This window comes from Biomphalaria glabrata, chromosome 17 (genome assembly GCF_947242115.1).
Source record: "Biomphalaria glabrata chromosome 17, xgBioGlab47.1, whole genome shotgun sequence".
In the NCBI taxonomy this organism is placed as follows: domain Eukaryota; kingdom Metazoa; phylum Mollusca; class Gastropoda; family Planorbidae; genus Biomphalaria; species Biomphalaria glabrata.
In genome coordinates, this window is record NC_074727.1 from 16,911,371 (window position 1) to 16,930,088 (window position 18,718).

An 18,718-nucleotide genomic window follows, 5' to 3' on the forward strand; every position below is an offset into this window, starting at 1 on the left:
CTCTCCCTTCCTCTTTCTCTCTCTTTCTCTCTCTCTCTCACTCTCCAGATTTTGAAATTAAAGGGAAAACAAGTGAACTGATCCATTTAAAATTTTTATTTAGCCTGAACAATAGCAGTCAATTCTTCTTTCTATTGTTAAAAACGTGTGCAGTTTATAAGAAAACACCGTAAGGTGCTCATATCTTCTTTTTTAATATCTCTATTCATAGAACCAGCAGAAACCAGGATTGACAACTATCTCAAAAATGGCTTTGACGATTTGCCTAGAAATTTAACAGTTGATTCATATATCTGAGAAAAGAATTACTAGTTGGCCACACGGGGAAAACTATAGTTTGTGTGTTATAATTAAGTAAAAAATATATTAATGTAAATTTGGCTGGAGACGTTATCTAGGTCTAGAGCCAACATGGCGTAGTCAGTCGTATTACCGTAGGGCCAATAACAGTAAATTTAAAGCTGCTTCAATTTGATTGAATTGTATAAGCGTTGCTTATATTTGTACGTCAATCTAATAGGGATTTAAACTAGGTCCTACAACTAGAAGTAGATCTAGATTAGATTAAGAGTTCTCAATCAGAACTTTAGTTCTACTGGTAGATCTAGATGTTCATACAATAAACATATACAAGTATAATAGCATAAGTATATCGTCCTGGTTGGCCGAATAAAAAAAAGCGTAACGGTTTTATGGGCTCGATACCTAAATTGAACCAAAGATTTTTAATAATTATTTCAACAATGGAGTTATTTACTTTAAAAAAAAAATATTTTTTAAATGTTTTTCTTGTTATTGTAAAAAAAAAAAACAACAACTACAAAAAAAAAACAAGTAAAACAATAACGAAACATCATGATCCAAGCATCTCCTACATGCTAAAAGAGAATAAAAGGCAGTTTTTTAAATGTGATTTCGATGTCAGTAATTCTGTATAAAAATAGTGAAAATCTGCAAATTTATGAATGCTAAATTTCTGTTTTGCGTTTTGTGGTCAAGGCTATAAAAATACAAAAAAAAAAAAAAAAGTTGACCCGTGTTCTATAAATAGAATTCGCGACTGTCCGTCAAACCCACGTAGCATTATGCAGGCTCGGGGTCAACAACTGACCCCCTTCAGCTGGCGCTAATAGGTTTCAATGTCCTCCTTGTGAGATCCCTGCGCCTCACCTACCCCTCTTTTTCAAAGCAGAACCACGAATGCACACCCCGTCAAAGAAAACAGGAGGGAGGGAGGGGGAGGCATCTGCTGACCTTAACTTTCAAAGAAATGGTCCGCGGGGATTTTAAACATAAGAGAGAATAACATTTTGTAAAATTAAAAAAAAAAAAAGAAGAAGAAAGGAAAGACAGAAAAGAGAAGAGACAGAGAGACGAATTAAAGGATGAGGGGGTAGGGGTCGACCCTGTCCTCGGGTCATTAACTGGTATGGACAAGGAGACTACTGGACAGCAGAACTGTGAGCTATTCTACAGAATGCTTGTTGCTTATGTATAGCATTAGTCCTACGATGTTGACCTCCTCTTTCTGCTCTTCTGCATTAAAAATTATTTAACAAAAAAATAATAGGAGTTACACTCTTAAGAGGCATCTACGGGTTCATTATGTGTGTGTGTGTGTGAGTGGATGTGCGGTGACGTCTGACCCCAACGCAGTGTTATTAAATATTGTTTTTCATACAGGTTAATATTTTTCTGCATATAATAAGCATACTTTGTTTTAGAAAACAAAAGTTTACGTTTTCAGAATAAACAGACGGTTTGACACCACAAAACAGACGTATTTTTGTTTCTACGAATACTGTTCAAAAGTAAACTAATTGAACGGGCTGGCACGCTAAAACAAAATTATATAAATAATTAAAGACAGTATATAAGTTAGGCAACAATTCTGCATCACAATTCAAAGCCAAACACCAAGCAGCATCCTAGCAGAACTATAAAACTCCTGGGCCGCGTTTCTTTGGAACGTATAGTACAGAAGTATATAGCACAGGATAAATGCAAGCCGCCGTACGCTTGTGTTTCTTCTTGTTTATCTTGAGAAAATAATGGGGGGAAAACAACATAATGAATAAGAGATTTTTTTTTTTAATTACATATTTGAACATGCAATATAATTATCATAATTACTATTGGTAATCAACGCAGTTTATTGTAAAAGCATTTAATGTAATGTTATTTTTTTTTTACATTTGTTATCTTTGATATTTTTTTTTTTGTAGAGAAAAGCCACTACTATATTTGTGCAGTATGTCTGTCGTTTTTTTTTTTAAATCTAATTTCATCATAAGTGACAGGTCTAATTTTTACAAAGCTTATCTTTATCATGTCAAAATAAAGTAAATCTAATTTATGCACTTACGCACAAACCAATTATAAAGTAAAATAAAAAGCATTTCATAACTATTCCCAATCTTTTTATGTTGGTCAGCGTAGACATAATCGTTTTTTAGATGCATACAATTTTGCTCACTTAGGGCTCAAAATTTCTCCTCAAGGGGACTAATTCAACTTGTACCACCAGATATGTCAAGTACGATTTCTTTCCCTTGTTCAAGAGACTAAACAAAATAATTAATTATCAATAGTTAATTAACTAACTGGTTAATTTTTTAAACTGATTCTTGTCTTGTCATGTAAATGAAAGAATTGTGCAAAATTTCAGCTTAACCCGAGATTGGGGTGTGGGAGAAATAACACGTACACACTTTTTACCAGACAGACAGACAGACAGAGTGAGTTGATAGAAGCTTTATAAAAAATATCTTAAATGATTGAATCTACTTGCATAGAACTTTGTGTTGCTGAAATTCCACACATACACCTGCAAACACCCGCATGAACGCAAGAAAGAAACAGAAGAAGAAAAAGTTGCAGTCAATTTATCTGCGTGTTCTTACCCTCTGATGACCTTTCAGTTCGCCACTTACCCCCCCCCCTTTTTTTTTTCTCTCTTTTTCTTTCATTTAAAAGAAATAAAAATGAAAAAAAAAAGTCTGGGAAGAGGATAGGGGAAGTAATGCATGCTCGAGTTGACCTTAAATAACTGCAGTTGTGGAACCTGAGGGGGAACAAAAAAGTTGTTTGCGCAGAACGCCTTCCTTCATATTCAACATGTTCCAGCCAACGCGCCACGGTAACAGTGGCGCATTAAGGGTGTGGGGTGTTAAGGGCGGAGGAAGGTGCTGATAGAGAATGGTAAGCGGGAAAAGGGGGGGGGGGGTGGAGAAAAAAAAGTATGGTTGAAATGCTAAAGAAGGGAAAAAAAAGCGCTCCATTAAATCATAAGTCTGCTGAGGTTGACCTTCGGTTACCTAGGTCTAACCTTTTCCCGAAGGGGGGGTCCCTGCCTGGGCCACTCCTGACACTAATACAGTCTGTTTACTGCAGCGTGCCGCTGTTTCACATGTAAGACAAGAAGGATAGGTAACTCGGTATCACACCAACAGATTTTCCTAGACTTAGTCTGTACAACCTTGAGCCGTGACAGTCACACAAAGAGTTGACTATGAATGAGGTATCTCCATTGGAAGAATTCTACGACATCCAGAGTTATTGTCCGTACACTATCTTTCTTAATTTGGAGATAGTCACGAGCAACTCAACAATGTCAAGGTCATGAACTCCAATGTTGCCAACTAATTGGAAAAAAAAAAAAGCTAAAAACTGAGATTTTTAGAACATTAGATTCTGCAGTGCTAACAAGTGCATAGTATATATATCTTTAAAAAAAAACATAGCTCATCATCAATGTATTTATTCTTCACTTCGGTTACACCCAAAAATCTAGCTGTCTATAGTTTTTTCTGCCATTCATGAAAATCTCACACAAAAAATACAGTGCTGTTAACATGAGTAGATAAAACTTCCTTTTTTTTCTCTCTCTCTCTCTCTGTGTGTCTGTGTGTGTGTGTGTGTATCACCCTCAATAACTCTTCATTTAAAAAAATAGCATGAAGGTAGAACAAGCTCATCAAGGTTATCAAGAAAAAACGATTATTTTGTCCTAACAAATGTAAATTTTTTTACATATTTTTATTCTTAAAATACTTTTTTTGTGTGTAATTTATGAAAATGAATATTCAAAATGTTTATTCAATTAAAAAGTTGCAATATTTAAAATATCCAGTTAAAAACAAAAACCTTATCAGCCGAAACAAAAAATGAAAACACACAAAAAAAAAGTTGAGGATTTCTTCACTGTTCAGGAATTGTAAGTTTTCATCACATTGAGTGAGCTGACATTAAGTGTATTTGTGTCAATTAGTTTGACTCAGTCATGTGATTAAATGACGACATCTTCTCAACTAGTCTTTATACAGGTCATAATTATATTGATGCGAACTATTCAAAACAGTACTGTGTATAATATACAACGCATACAAGAAATAGTCTTACAAGAGGAAATATATGTGACCTTGAGCAACAAAAAAAAAAAAAGGTTCCAGGCTCCTTTCCTGTCAGTAGCAACAACAACAACAACAACAACAACAAAAATTATTGGTTCAAACTTATGTAAGAAAAAGTGTCAAACGTGTGTATGTAACCTTGTAACTATCACACACAAACACACACCCATTCAGACAGAAACAAAAGAACTATTTTAAAAACTACAATGAAAATCCTGTCTTCCTTAATTCTACCTCCCCCCTCCTCCTCCCCTGCTGCTACATCCAATCTCCCCCACACCCCCCCCCCCTTTCCTACAGCTAAACTTTCTTTAGTAACTCTACTCTCACCTATGTAACTTTTTCTTTCTTATTTTACTTTTGGAATTTCCCTTTTCCCCGTGCCTGTAGGTATGCACTACCCTCGTCTCTTTTTAGTTTCGTACTTATCCAATATTCTTTTTCAGTGGTTCTCACAGTTATCATAATACTCAGCTACTAATAATGCCAATAAAAGAGCCAAAAATTATTCGATATAGTACATAGTGTTCTATGGTTCATTGGATCCATCCATCCATTCCAATGGCGCTACAGCCCATGGAGTGCTCTGGCCTGCTTCAACACATCCCTCCATTCAGATTTCTCCTGAGCCTTTCGTCTCCACGCCCTAACCCCAAGCTGCCTCCACATCATCAATTCATCGCATTCGGAGTCTTCCTTTGGGTCGCCTGCCTTTTGTTTTTTGCCAGTATACAATTTTCGCTCCTCATTGGATATCGTACTTAATTGTAAGATTTGTTTAATATTAGTTACTTTATTACACACAGTCGGAGCCGAGTACACAATTAATCATAAAATAGTCATGTATAGTACTTCATTATTATCCGCTGGTCAGACAAGATCTTGAATGAAGAACTGTGGCAAAGAAGAAAGCAGCAGTCCATTGAAGTAGAAGTGGGTAGGCCACACCCTTCGCAAGCCTCCGCCCAGCACTACAAGGCAAGCCCTCACCTGGAACCTCCAAGGAAAGAGGAAGCGTGGACGGACCAGAAATACCTGACGCAGCGATTTGGAAGCAGATACCAAGCTGATGGGAAAGACGCGGGGACGCTTGGAGATACTCACCCAGAACCGAGACGCCTGGAGGAAGCGTGGACGGACCAGAAATACCTGACGCAGCGATTTGGAAGCAGATACCAAGCTGAGGGGAAAGACGCGGGGACGCTTGGAGATACTCGCCCATAACCGAGACGCCTGGAGGAAGCGTGGACGGACCAGAAATACCTGACGCAGCGATTTGGAAGCAGATACCAAGCTGATGGGAAAGACGCGGGGACGCTTGGAGATACTCGCCCAGAACCGAGACGCCTTGTGGAAGCTGGATGGTGGTTTATGCTCCACTGGAAGATATGAAATGAATTAAGATGACTTGAGTACAGTTTAGAGTATACTAGCAGAAATGATGCACTTTAAAACACACATAAAGTCTGTGTGTGTGTGTGTGTGGTAGGTAAGTTCAATTTCAGAGCTTCAGAGCCTGAGATCTTTCAAAAGAGGGGGGGGGGAGGGGCAAACGATGTAAAAGTTCAAGTTTTTTATTGTTGACGTTTAACGAGAACGACATGTGGCCAGTGCAACGACCAACCAACCAAGTTCCCCAACAAATGTCAGGTATCCATTTTAGATGGCTACATTCATGGAAGAGAGAGAGGGTATGTGTGTGTGTGTGTGTGTAATTTTCCTGACAAATATAATGGCCTCATTAAAAAAAAAGATTTTCAACCTATACAAACGTTTGTTTGTTTGAAATGTTTCTAAATTGTTGATAATTAAAGTGAAAGGGCATTTGATAATTATAAAGTAACTCTGGTTGTGCCTGTAGATAGACTGGTTAGCTTTTATTTATGGGAACCTCTGGACTATTCATCGTGGAGATGCCCGAGGATGCTTTTCTACATTCCACAGTGCCATGTCGTGGCCTCATCCTTTTTTTTATATTTTAAACAAACGCCCCCCCCCCAACACATTGCTGCGACCAACGCCATAATTACAATCTACCGTACTGCATCACTCCCCATTTCGTCTCAACGTAGCTCCACCCTCCTGCGCCCCTCTTCTCATTGACTTATGGTTGTGTTTTTTTTTTCTTGCGCTTTGACCCTCCATCTGACCCTACACTACCTTGTGACCTAGATCAACAGCAGAGTAATGCATGCTTTATGGCAGAGGTTCTCAAACATTTCTATCAAACACCTTACTTTGTATACTTATAGTATTTTTGTGTGAGCTAACAAACCTTGGCTATTTCAAAATGATTACCTTAGATTTAAAAAGTGGTGTAATTCAACTACTAAACTATTAGCGAACTTTGCAGTTTGACGAAATGCTCTTTACAATCTCTTTACCTGTAGTCGTGGCATATATAAAACAGTACAACGTCTCTTTTTCTAAACAGTACCATAAACATGCATAGATATAACCCTGCCGGACCAAGTAAAACAAAGGACGTTTGGGCCACGAGGCCTTCATCAGCTACAAAACAAATCAAAAAGACAAATAACACAAAATATGCCTTAATTAACTTATCTAACGAGGCAATATTCATTAAGCAATTACTCTAAGTATCAAAATAAATTGATATGTCCAACAAACAACAGCAATTAGATAGCGAACAGCATTCTTGAAATTTAAATAATAAATAGTAAAAATAAATGAAATAAAAACAACGCTTATAGTAAAACGCAATAAAGAGAAGAAAATAATAATTAAAATTAATAATAATAATAATAAGGCTTGTCTTCGAGTCCGAAGATTTTTAAGGTTTGCAGTATTTCCCTTGTCTGCGCAGCCCTAGCTGTGACCTATTAATAAATTGAAGCGTTAGGTGTGTTTCAATGAGTTAAAATGAAATTCACATCCAACCACCGACCTATATATATTATAACTAGACTGGACGTGTCGATTTCTTAACCCTACACAAAAATGTCGTGAAAAAAATTCAAAAAGCTGAAAAAGGTCTTGTAGGAGGCAATAAGATAAAAACTTTACCTCTAACATTTGTAGGAGGCAATAAGAGAAAACTTTACCTCTAACATTTGTAGGAGGCAATAAGAGAAAAACTTTACCTCTAACATTTGTAGGAGGCAATAATATAAAAACTTTACCTCTAACATTTGTAGGAGGCAATAAGATAAAAACTTTACCTCTAACATTTGTAGGAGGCAATAATATAAAAACTTTACCTCTAACATTTGTAGGAGGCAATAAGATAAAAACTTTACCTCTAACATTTGTAGGAGGCAATAATATAAAAACTTTACCTCTAACATTTGTAGTAGGCAATAAGATAAAAACTTTACCTCTAACATTTGTAGGAGACAATATTATTTATGTATGCATTAGCTATACAAAATTGTATCATTAAATTATTTTTTTTTGAAGAACAAAACATGTCACCATTGACAAATATGTGATACATTTACAAAGGGCATCGCCCCCCTCCCCTAAGATTCTTTGCTTTGGCAGATCAAAAAGGTCAAAGGGTATGGTCATTTTCTGTTGTTTCAGTTATCCATTCTAAGCCAATCCTGACACATGCTTCAGAATGATAAGAATGTGTGAATCGCTTCTGGAGAACAGTATCGGCTATCAGAGCAGCCCTGGGGTCTCCCGGAGGTGGACGTCATGAATCATTCCGACATATGAATTTGTCACCTTGTGTCACACGGGGCCAGGTGACTTTTGTCACCTTTGCCTCTACCCGATATTTGGCTTGGTCATCGTCTTAGACGCGGACGGGAAGGAAAAAAAAAGGTTGTCCATTCAATCGGACATGACAACTTGGTTCTTCATATGAACATCAGGACCCCACCCTCTTCTACTTCAAGGTCATGTGAGGTTAAGACGCTGGTCCGCCCAGAGGGGCTAAACATGAGCCGCCCCGTTCAATCTACGGACTCCCTCCACCACACGAATACTAGCATTCAGTGCCCCCTCGAGCCTTCATTTTAGACATCCACCGTACAATACACTCCCCCCCCCCTTTCACCATCTTCCCAGATACCTGAGTTGTTGTTTTGTTCTCTACTTTCTTAAGACAGCACGTGTCGCGTGGCGTCAATACAATTCCGTTTAACTTTTCGGGCAACTTTAGACAATAGAGGCAGCCATGAGACAGAAAATAAAGGGTGACTACTGCAGGTCTTCAAGGGCACAACTCTGACGGAAGAATAATAGCGCACAATCGTGGGGCAGAGCTGACAATAGAGACTTGGGATCTCTAGATAAAAAGAGATCATCTCTAGAAGCAGTTCATGCAGATACGAATGCTGAAAAGATCTTTCTTGGCGTATTATTTCTGAGAAGGTTGGCTTTTGTGTTTTGCATGCCATTGCTGCAAGTTCAAATCTCCCATGCTTCACCTTCCACTTCACCTACCTGTTGGGGCACCACACAGGATTTGTCAACCATCTTTGTCCATTCCTCTCTGCCTTTGTGACCCTTCCAAAGATTTGATAAGGATGGAGAGACCGTTCTCTGTCTCAGAATAGTTTTGACTCTATTATGCAGATAGAAGTACACGTCTTAATCCTATATAGTGCAGTCTTTAGAAAACAACTCATCTGAACAATAAGTTAGGAACCCCTTCAAGATAAATGCACAGAAACTTTTTCTCAAATTGTCACTGTTAGATTAATGATATATATATATATTCCAGTCACCGATATACGAATTCATCTGTCAACGAGATTATATAGTATCTAATTCACCCAGTATCTTATCTATCAAAAGTATCTGGAAGAAACAGTTTTGTTTTGTTATTTTAAAGCTATTTTGTTAACCCTTAAAGTGCTGAACTATTTTACTATGAGTGCATACACAATTCTGATGTTTAGAGGCTAAACTACCACACGCGTTTTAAGGGTTAATTGGATGAATTAACAAGATTACTGTATACCTATGTCTATCACAGTCTATTATTTTCATTTAAACTTTTCCATATGTCTCTCTCTCTCTCTCTCTCCCTCCCTCTCTCTCTTCACGCTCCCCCCTCCAAACATATTTTTATCTAATTTCTATATTCATTCTTTTTTTTCTTCTTCCTATTAATCAACTTTCCTTTTCTCTCTCAATAGTTCTCGCTCTCTCTCTCTCTTTACATAGAGCCCCTGTGTTTCCCAAACTGTGTTCCGCGGATCCCTAGTGTTCCGCGAGGCCTCAATAAGTGTTGAGCGAGGCCTCAATAAGTGTTCCGCGAGGCCTCAATAAGTGTTCCGCGAGGCCTCAATTATTGATCCAAGAACTACTGACATAATTAGTAGGCCACCACCTGAATTATTCTCTCTATAAACAATGTGTTCCGCTAAATATTCAGAATGTGCGAAGTGTTCCGTTAAGGAAAAAGTTTGGGAAACCGTAGGCCTGTAGCTCTATCTCTCTCTCTCTCTTTATTTAGACTTATCACACACTCTCTCTCTTTCTCCCTCTCTCTCTCTCTTTGTCTCTTTTTATATTTATAAAACTATCTCACTCTCTCTCTCTTTCTCTCTTTATATAGACCTATCATTCTCGCATCCCCACTCACTTTTTCTCTCTTCCATTCTCTTTTTTGCGACCTGCATTTCTCTTTCTCTTTTTATAAATCTTGTTCCGTATTGAATCTTTGTTTTTTTTTTTAATCTTTCCGTCTGCAGCCTCCTCCGTCCATTCTTCTCTTCACTCTTTCCTAGTCTCATTCTCTTTCCACTTATCTCAATGGGGCGGCCATTGTCCACACAAACTTATGCCGAGAAAACGATAGTAGCTCTCGTGTCAAGCTCAAGGGAGAGAACTCACGAAAAAGGGAAAAAGTCAATGAAACGACGATTACTGTCCTTGACTCTGCCCAAAAGAAAAAAGAATCGTATTTTTTTTATCATCATAAAACATAATTGGTCAGTGCGTGTTGGGGTGTGTGCGGAGTGGGGGGTATAGTGGGGGGGGGTGCCAAGGAGCTAGGGAGTGCAGACAAATCAATGAGTTAATAAGACTACCTATGAATGTGATTTTTTTTTCCAAAGAGTAAAAGCTAACAATAGTGGTAGAAATCATGAACGCTGCTATTCAAGCACATGTATGCTAGGACAGTTGAAGGTTAAAGGACAGGGGGGAAAATTGACTTGTTGATTAGCTGAAGTGGTACCCTGATGGGGGTGGAATATGTCCATTAGATGAAGACTCCTTCACATTTTGACCTACATGATTATAATTGAAATATTTTGTTTTCATTTGGTTTAATTTTGTGTACATTTATTTCACTTCACTTAACTTTGAAGAGACCCCCCCCCCCCTTCCCTTTTTCCTCCTTCTTATCATCAGTTTCTCTGTCTAATGTTCTGGTTAAAATGTAGGAACCTGCACTCCCCCCTCAAGTAGCCGTTTCCACCCAGGTGCCACGATGAGGCAGAACAGCGTACCCGGTAGCTAGGCTAAATGAATGTCGAAACATAACTCCCGTGGGGATGCCCACGGGTAGACGAGAGTCAACCCCTTGCACGGGCGGGGTTGTAAGAAAGTCCCCACGAACACGTCCCACGTCCATGCGCTGTTCCTCAAAGGGACCGTTACATCAATGGCGGTTCCCACACAGCTAGCTTGGTACAACGAAGGAAAATGACGGTGACTCCCGGTGCCCTCGGCCTTCGGCCATGTGCAGCCAAGCATGCGTCGGGGCCAAAGGCATTGGAAACAGCAATGTTTTACATAGGCATTGACTCGGGTCCCTCTCAAACAGAACTGTGTTCCCACAGGTTTGTTTTTTTTTACTGTTCGGCTGGACGTCCAAACAGTTTTTTTTTCACACTTAGAGCTCGAAGAGCCTTCGGCTCAGCTCTTAGACATCAACAAGGAACCTGCACTCTGGTGGTATGTGGGACGTGTGGTTTGCAAAGTTCAAGGCCGTTGTTCTGTATATACCAAGCTGTATGTCTAAATTTTCTCGTCTCTAACGTAAAAATGTCCCTTTTTGACCTAGCGGTCTATGGGTCAGGTGACGTTAACGAGAGTATCACGTGGCCAGCACAACTACCTACCGCCTTTACTTTCTCCAATTAATGAACAGTCCAGGACTTCAGGTACCTACTAAAGTTAGGTGGACGTCCTTAAAAAAAACGAGTCCCCTAGTTTTGGAAGCTAAGTATCTACCACTGGGCCACTATATCCCTATGTGACGTAACAAACAAAACTTATACAAAGGATTTTATTGGCAGTTTATTTTTTGGTTCTGTTTTTTTTTTTTTTTGTTTTGTTTTGTTTTTTGTTTTGTTTTTTATTCTAATTCTAAACAATAATAAGTGAGACGTCATGATACTCAAATTTCTTAAGTAGCCTTGGGGCTAGTATGTTTTGGACACACCAACGCCAAAAGTCTTGCAGATCTGCAGGTTGTGACGTTGCAGGTCAGTGTTGAGACCTTGTATAAGGAGTGGTCTGCTATCAGACACGAGTGAACTCCATTTCACCTGCCTAGTGAACCTTTAGATTTAAATATAAAACAGAAAGTTGATGGTCAATGCAGCACGCTGGGATACATTTTTTTTTTTAAATTAAAGAAAATTCTCCACCAATGAAAACATAAGAGCCTATTGAGGGAACAAAAATTGAGACGCTATCAAGAGATCATTTTTAAAGTGGCTGTCGTCCAGTGGTGAGATGACCAGTGTTAAGGACCGGTCCTAGACCAGTTCATGACAGGTCAAATCATTCGACTCTTGACTTCTCGACTAATGGTCATCTTCTGACATTAACAAGTGGCCAAGAGATGGCCATATAATTCCATTCTAGAAAAGTTGTTTTTTTTAAACTAAAATCGAAGCGAAGTTGACCTTAACATAAAAACAAATAACAATAACAACAGCATAACATATATATTATCAATTGTTTAGCAGATAAGTTGCTATTTTTTTAAAGTCATATGCTTTGGTTTGCAAGCTCCCTGTGTGTGATCGTTACAAATATATTTCAGTTTCAAAATTGTCTGTACCTATTTCTGTCAAAATGTTAGTAACTTGTTTGTTATTCGTATCACAGGCCGATGGATACACACTCGAGGCCAAAGAAAATTCCCTGCCAAGAACAGACTTAGACGGCGAAAAGAAAATCTAAATCAAACACCGGTGGACAATCGTTATGTCTGCGATGGATGTGGCAAAGTATGTGGGTCACAGATAGGGCTTCGTAACCATGGGAAATACTGCATTCCTCACTAATCTTCGGACTCAAAAACAATCTTTATTATTACAGGAAAATGAAGCGAGTACTGTTTGTGAAATTATTTAAATTAATCTAGTGAGCAATCATAAGCTTAGCAAATTTTATCAGACCCGGCCATTTGGGCTTTTAGGCTTTAGAATTCCTATATCAGTTGCTAAGTAACGGGAACATATATATACGAAAGTTGCATAGTTCTTCTTATTATTTTGTTTGTTTCGTTTCAAAATAGCGGCAATGTTTTGTTTTTTTTTGACGAGGGTATCCAAGGGCAGTACAACGTTCAACCGCTATTATTTTCCAAGAATGTTTTGCGGATATATGCCGTATTCCATTGAATGAATTTAAAATCGCAGATTTCAACTGGAGTTAAGCTTGATAATTCTGGTCCAGACGTATTTGATTATTTTGTTGACATTGACTGCCTTTGTAGCGCATGCTTCTAGCTGAAAGTAGAAATAAAATAAAATTGAATTTAAATTGGCACTCACATTCAAGACATTGCAATTTGTATATGTCATCAACTTACTCTGTCTGTCATTCTGTCTGTCATAAAGTTTGTACACGTAATTTCTCCCACACCCATTCTCGGATCAAGTTGGAACTTTAAACAATTACTTATTGTACCTGACAAAACATGAATCAATTAAAAATTAACGGAGTAGCCAATTAATTATTGGTAGTTAATTATTTTGTTTGATATCGAATATGAGAAATAATTTCTATATCATTAAGATATATAGTAGTAAGTGCGGAGCTCTTCCCCTTACATAAGCTTTGTTTTTGTTTTTTTAAAGATTTTTGTATATTTTCCTTGTTTTAAAATGCATTCTAGTTTGACTAGTTCTTATATACAAAATATTGCTTAGAAATGTTAGTGTTTTGGGTTTGTCTGTGCAAGGTATGACCGTGATAACAATTTACCTTTTACTGTTTGGAAAATAGGAAATGTAGATTGAAAACTAAAAATAAAATATAAACAATGACTGATTAAAAAAAAAAAACACCTTTTGCAGCCAATTAAAAGAGCGCACCAGGAGTCAAACAAACGACCACGCAGAGATGAATGACTTTAAAGTTTGCTGTTGAAGACATGCTCGTAGAACTACTACATTCCCACCAGGGGCTAACTATTATTAATAAGACTTTTTTTTTTAAAGGGCAAGGTTTTGGTTTTATATTAACTGGGAATGAATGCATCAGTTGGTGTCTTTCCATAGGCCAGTGCAGCTGACCACAGGAGTCCGCAGTGGGAAAAGTCTTTGCTGTTAGATTATTAGCCCACTTAAGAAGGGCGAAGACGCCTGGGTTTCCAGTGGGCAGTCATTCTGGGAGTTGTAGCCCGTTCATTCGACTATTTTGTTGTTGTTTTGTTTTTTCTATGAATCATTTGAACAACGAGAAGTGTGTAGCTGTAAAACAAAAATATAAACACAAGAAAAACGGACAAAGAAATAATAAAACGAAATAAAGAGAAAAAGGTCGAGAGGTCATTCAAATTTAGATGCTCCTAGTGGTACGCGGAGTTTGAGGACGATATCATGTTTCTTTTCTGGAGGCTGTTTCTTTTTATATATATATATATATATATATTTGATAAAGATTCTTTTGATCAAGCTTTGAAGTTGTTTAGCATCTTAGTTTCTTGTTTCTTTTCTTTAACATTACTATATCTAGTTTCAAAAGAAAGATGATAAACTATTGCTAGTTTCAAAAGAAAGATGATAAACTATTGCTAGTTTGAACAGAAGGGAGATAAACTAATGCAAGTTTCAAAAGAAGGATGATAAACTATTGCTAGTTTCAAAAGAAAGATGATAAACTAATGCTAGTTTGAACAGAAGGGTGATGAACTAATTCTAGTTTCAAAAGACGGTTGATAAACTATTGCTAGCTTAAGGTGGAGTTGATTAGTCTATCTACTTTCAAAAGGAGGTCGGTTAAATGATGTTGATTTGTCAATGCTTGTCTCAGAACGAGGTTGTTTGGGCAATGTTAGTTTCAAAACGAGGTTGATTAGTAAACAGACAAAGAAGACAACAATGTCCAGGTGATTTCATGAAACGTAAAAACAGAAACGAAAGAAAATGAAAAGAGGAAGATCGAGGGAACAAATTCAACAGTCACAGTAAACAAGGTCAAGGACACCATCTTTAAATATCTCTGGTGCCAAATACAAAATAAAACCACTTAGTGTTACAAGAGAGAATACTGTTAAGCATTTTACTTCAGAACCGAGCGGGTCTCGGGTTTGAAACCTTGTGAAGACTGGAAATTTTAATGTTTAGGGTACCTCTGAGTCCACCTCTAATGGCTACATGGCATTAGAAAAAGGCAGCTGGTTGTTGTGCTGACCACAATACACCCTTGTTAACCGTGTGCACAGAAACAGATACGTTTTACATAATCTGCCCCATAGATCACAAGGTCTGAAACTGGAACTTTACCTACAAGAGAGAATGCTTATACATTTGATTCTACAGGGCCAGATGCACCAGATGTGTGAAACACTGCAATAAATCTCAAGGCATAGAAGAAAAAAGATTTGGAATAGTTTTTGGAACAAAACAAAAAATAAAATAGAATTAAAGTCTAACTTTTTAGATTTCCTTTGATTCCAACTTGACGGAAAGGAATGAAACAAACAATATAATTACTGTGAGGTATATCAAATAGTTTTGTTTTTTAGTTTATCAAGGTTAAAACTGTTAATAAAACATTATAATTTTTGTGTAGCCTAGATTTGTTCAATTTAAACAAGTAAATTTAATATTTACATATGACTCTTTGGAGGCTGTTAACTTGTTCAGGTCTTGATGTAAAACTCAAGTCCTAATGTTGTCTTACCATTCTCACCTGCTACTTTAATCACGAGGTCCAAACAGACGATCAAATCTACTTCCGTTTCTTTGTTGCAGAAGTGAACATGAAAAACCAAATCGAACAAATAAAATTTTAAAAAATTAACGAATCAAAACCAAAAAGAAACGAATATTTTTTTTTTCTTTGTTGTATGAAGTTCAAAAAGAAATATGCTTCTCTTAACATTCAACTGCAAGACAATTTAAAATTGAGGGGTTTTAGGGTTCATCGGGGTTTTGTATGGGCACATTGTGAGCAGGGATTTTTTTTTTTACCAGTCAGACCGCATCAGTGGATCAAGCGTCTAGGGCAATGCTTGGGCAATTGAGCTGTTCAACATTGCTCAAAGCTATGTACACACGTTTCCAGGTGAGTGATTTGTAAAGCCAAGCCTCAAATCTTCTGGTCCATTCCGTCAATTTTTTTTTTTAGTGGCAGTCTTTTTTTTTGTTCTTTTTTTCCTACGTGGATTTTTTGTTCCTAACATTATTTCACCTGCATCTATAGGTTAGTGCTCAACCCCCTCCCCAGCACCTTATGACTCTCATCACCTACCCATGAAAACACGTTTGTACAGACAGCGCAGTAGGTTCCGATCTGTCCTTGGAGACGTGAATTTAAAAAGATAAGGTGGGGGGGAGGGGAGAGAACAAATAGGGTAAGGTCTCTTGGTTGAAAAAGGTCGTGACCTTAGTCCGAGGCGCCTATTGCAATCATTTACAAAACTTTTTTTTTGAACTAATGAAAGTAAAAACAAACTAGAGCAGGAAAAACAAAAAGAATATTAAAAAAAAAACAACAACAACAAAGCTTATCTAAGGGAAAGAACCGCTAACTACTGCCTGATAAGTCACAGGGTTTAGCTCCTTTTCTGCTATATAAAACAAAAATAATTAACTAGTAATAGGTTATTAACTAGTTGGTTAATTGTTATCGACTATGAATAATTCTGCAAAATGTCAACTTGATCCGAAGATAGGAAATGGGAGAAATAACGTGTCAAATCCAGTGGCGTAGCAAGGTACCCGTGGGCCCTGGTTCAATAATATGTTGGTGGGCCCCTCCCGCTAACCCAATAAGGTGAAAGTAAAGTGAGATAAAGCAATTGTGTAATTTGAATGTTTCGGTACATTTACCAAAAGACATTCCAATGCAAGTAGTGTTTTTTTTTCTTCTTATAAGTAATTAGTAACAATGTCAATACGTTTTATTCAGTTAGGACTGAATTCTACACATTTACATGGTACTAAAACACTTCTAGTTGAAAACGTTGAAATATCGATACAAACTATCATCTAATTCTACTTCCATCATTTAACAGTAAATGCATGAAACATTTTTCTGGCCTTCAAATAGTGAAGTCTGTAACCAGTGCATCTATTTCTTAACTTTTGGCTGTTTCTCGCCCATTGGGGAGAACACAAAGTGAAGCAAACCAAATTTCGAAACTGACGCTAAACTAAACAAATGGATGCAAAGTGAGAAATAAGATACATGCTGTGAAAATGTTTGGAAAACTATATGATAAAATGTTTTTGTCTAGGATAAAAACAGCCTATTGTAGCTGTTTATGATAAATAAAAACTGCAAATCTCGGACAGGCTTGATATGTCTATATGAAATGCTTCCTTAAAGGATTGCATCCTTGAACAATATCGTATGGCAATATCTTCTGGGTCAAATACGACTAGGAGAATGGTGGCATCATATATTATTTGTTTTTTGTTGTTGTTTTTTTTTTGCTTTTAGATCATATTTGTCGCTTCCACTTCAAATGAAACTGAGCATTAACGACTTAAATATGATGAAAATTTGTCCATGTCCATGAAATCTGTCAAGTAATTGTGAAACAATGACAATGATACTTCTGTAAAATACGTTGATTTTGAAAGTCTTCTCTTAAATCTTGAATTGGAATTATTTCTTCCCAGTAGTTAGTGGTAGTCTCATCTCATTTCTTCCCAGTAGTTAGTGGTAGTCTCATCTCATTTCTTCCCAGTAGTTAGTGCTAGGCTCATCTCATTTCTTCCCAGTAGTTAGTGGTAGTCTCATCTCATTTCTTCCCAGTAGTTAGTGCTAGGCTCATCTCATTTCTTCCCAGTAGTTAGTGGTAGTCTCATCTCATTTCTTCACAGTAGTTAGTGGTAGGCTCATCTCATTTCTTCCCAGTAGTTAGTGGTAGGCTCATTTCATTTCTTCACAGTAGTTAGTGGTAGGCTCATTTCATTTCTTCACAGTAGTTAGTGGTAGGCTCATTTCATTTCTTCCCAGTAGTTAGTGGTAGTCTCATCTCATTTCTTCACAGTAGTTAGTGGTAGGCTCATCTCATTTCTTCACAGTAGTTAGTGGTAGGCTCATTTCATTTCTTCACAGTAGTTAGTGGTAGGCTCATTTCATTTCTTCACAGTAGTTAGTGGTAGGCTCATTTCATTTCTTCCCAGTAGTTAGTGGTAGGCTCATTTCATTTCTTCCCAGTAGTTAGTGGTAGGCTCATTTCATTTCTTCACAGTAGTTAGTGGTAGGCTCATCTCATTTCTTCCCAGTAGTTAGTGGTAGGCTCATTTCATTTCTTCACAGTAGTTAGTGGTAGGCTCATCTCATTTCTTCCCAGTAGTTAGTGGTAGGCTCATTTCATTTCTTCACAGTAGTTAGTGGTAGGCTCATTTCATTTCTTCACAGTAGTTAGTGGTAGGCTCATTTCATTTCTTCCCAGTAGTTAGTGGTAGGCTCATTTCATTTCTTCCCAGTAGTTAGTGGTAGGCTCATTTCATTTCTTCACAGTAGTTAGTGGTAGGCTCATTTCATTTCTTCCCAGTAGTTAGTGGTAGGCTCATTTCATTTCTTCAGAGTAGTTAGTGGTAGGCTCATTTCATTTCTTCCCAGTAGTTAGTGGTAGGCTCATTTCATTTCTTCCCAGTAGTTAGTGCTAGCAGTGCTAGGCTCATCTCATTTCTTCCCAGTAGTTAGTGGTAGGCTCATTTCATTTCTTCCCAGTAGTTAGTGCTAGGCTCATCTCATTTCTTCCCAGTAGTTAGTGGTAGGCTCATTTCATTTCTTCACAGTAGTTAGTGGTAGGCTCATCTCATTTCTTCCCAGTAGTTAGTGGTAGGCTCATTTCATTTCTTCACAGTAGTTAGTGGTAGGCTCATCTCATTTCTTCCCAGTAGTTAGTGGTAGGCTCATTTCATTTCTTCACAGTAGTTAGTGGTAGGCTCATT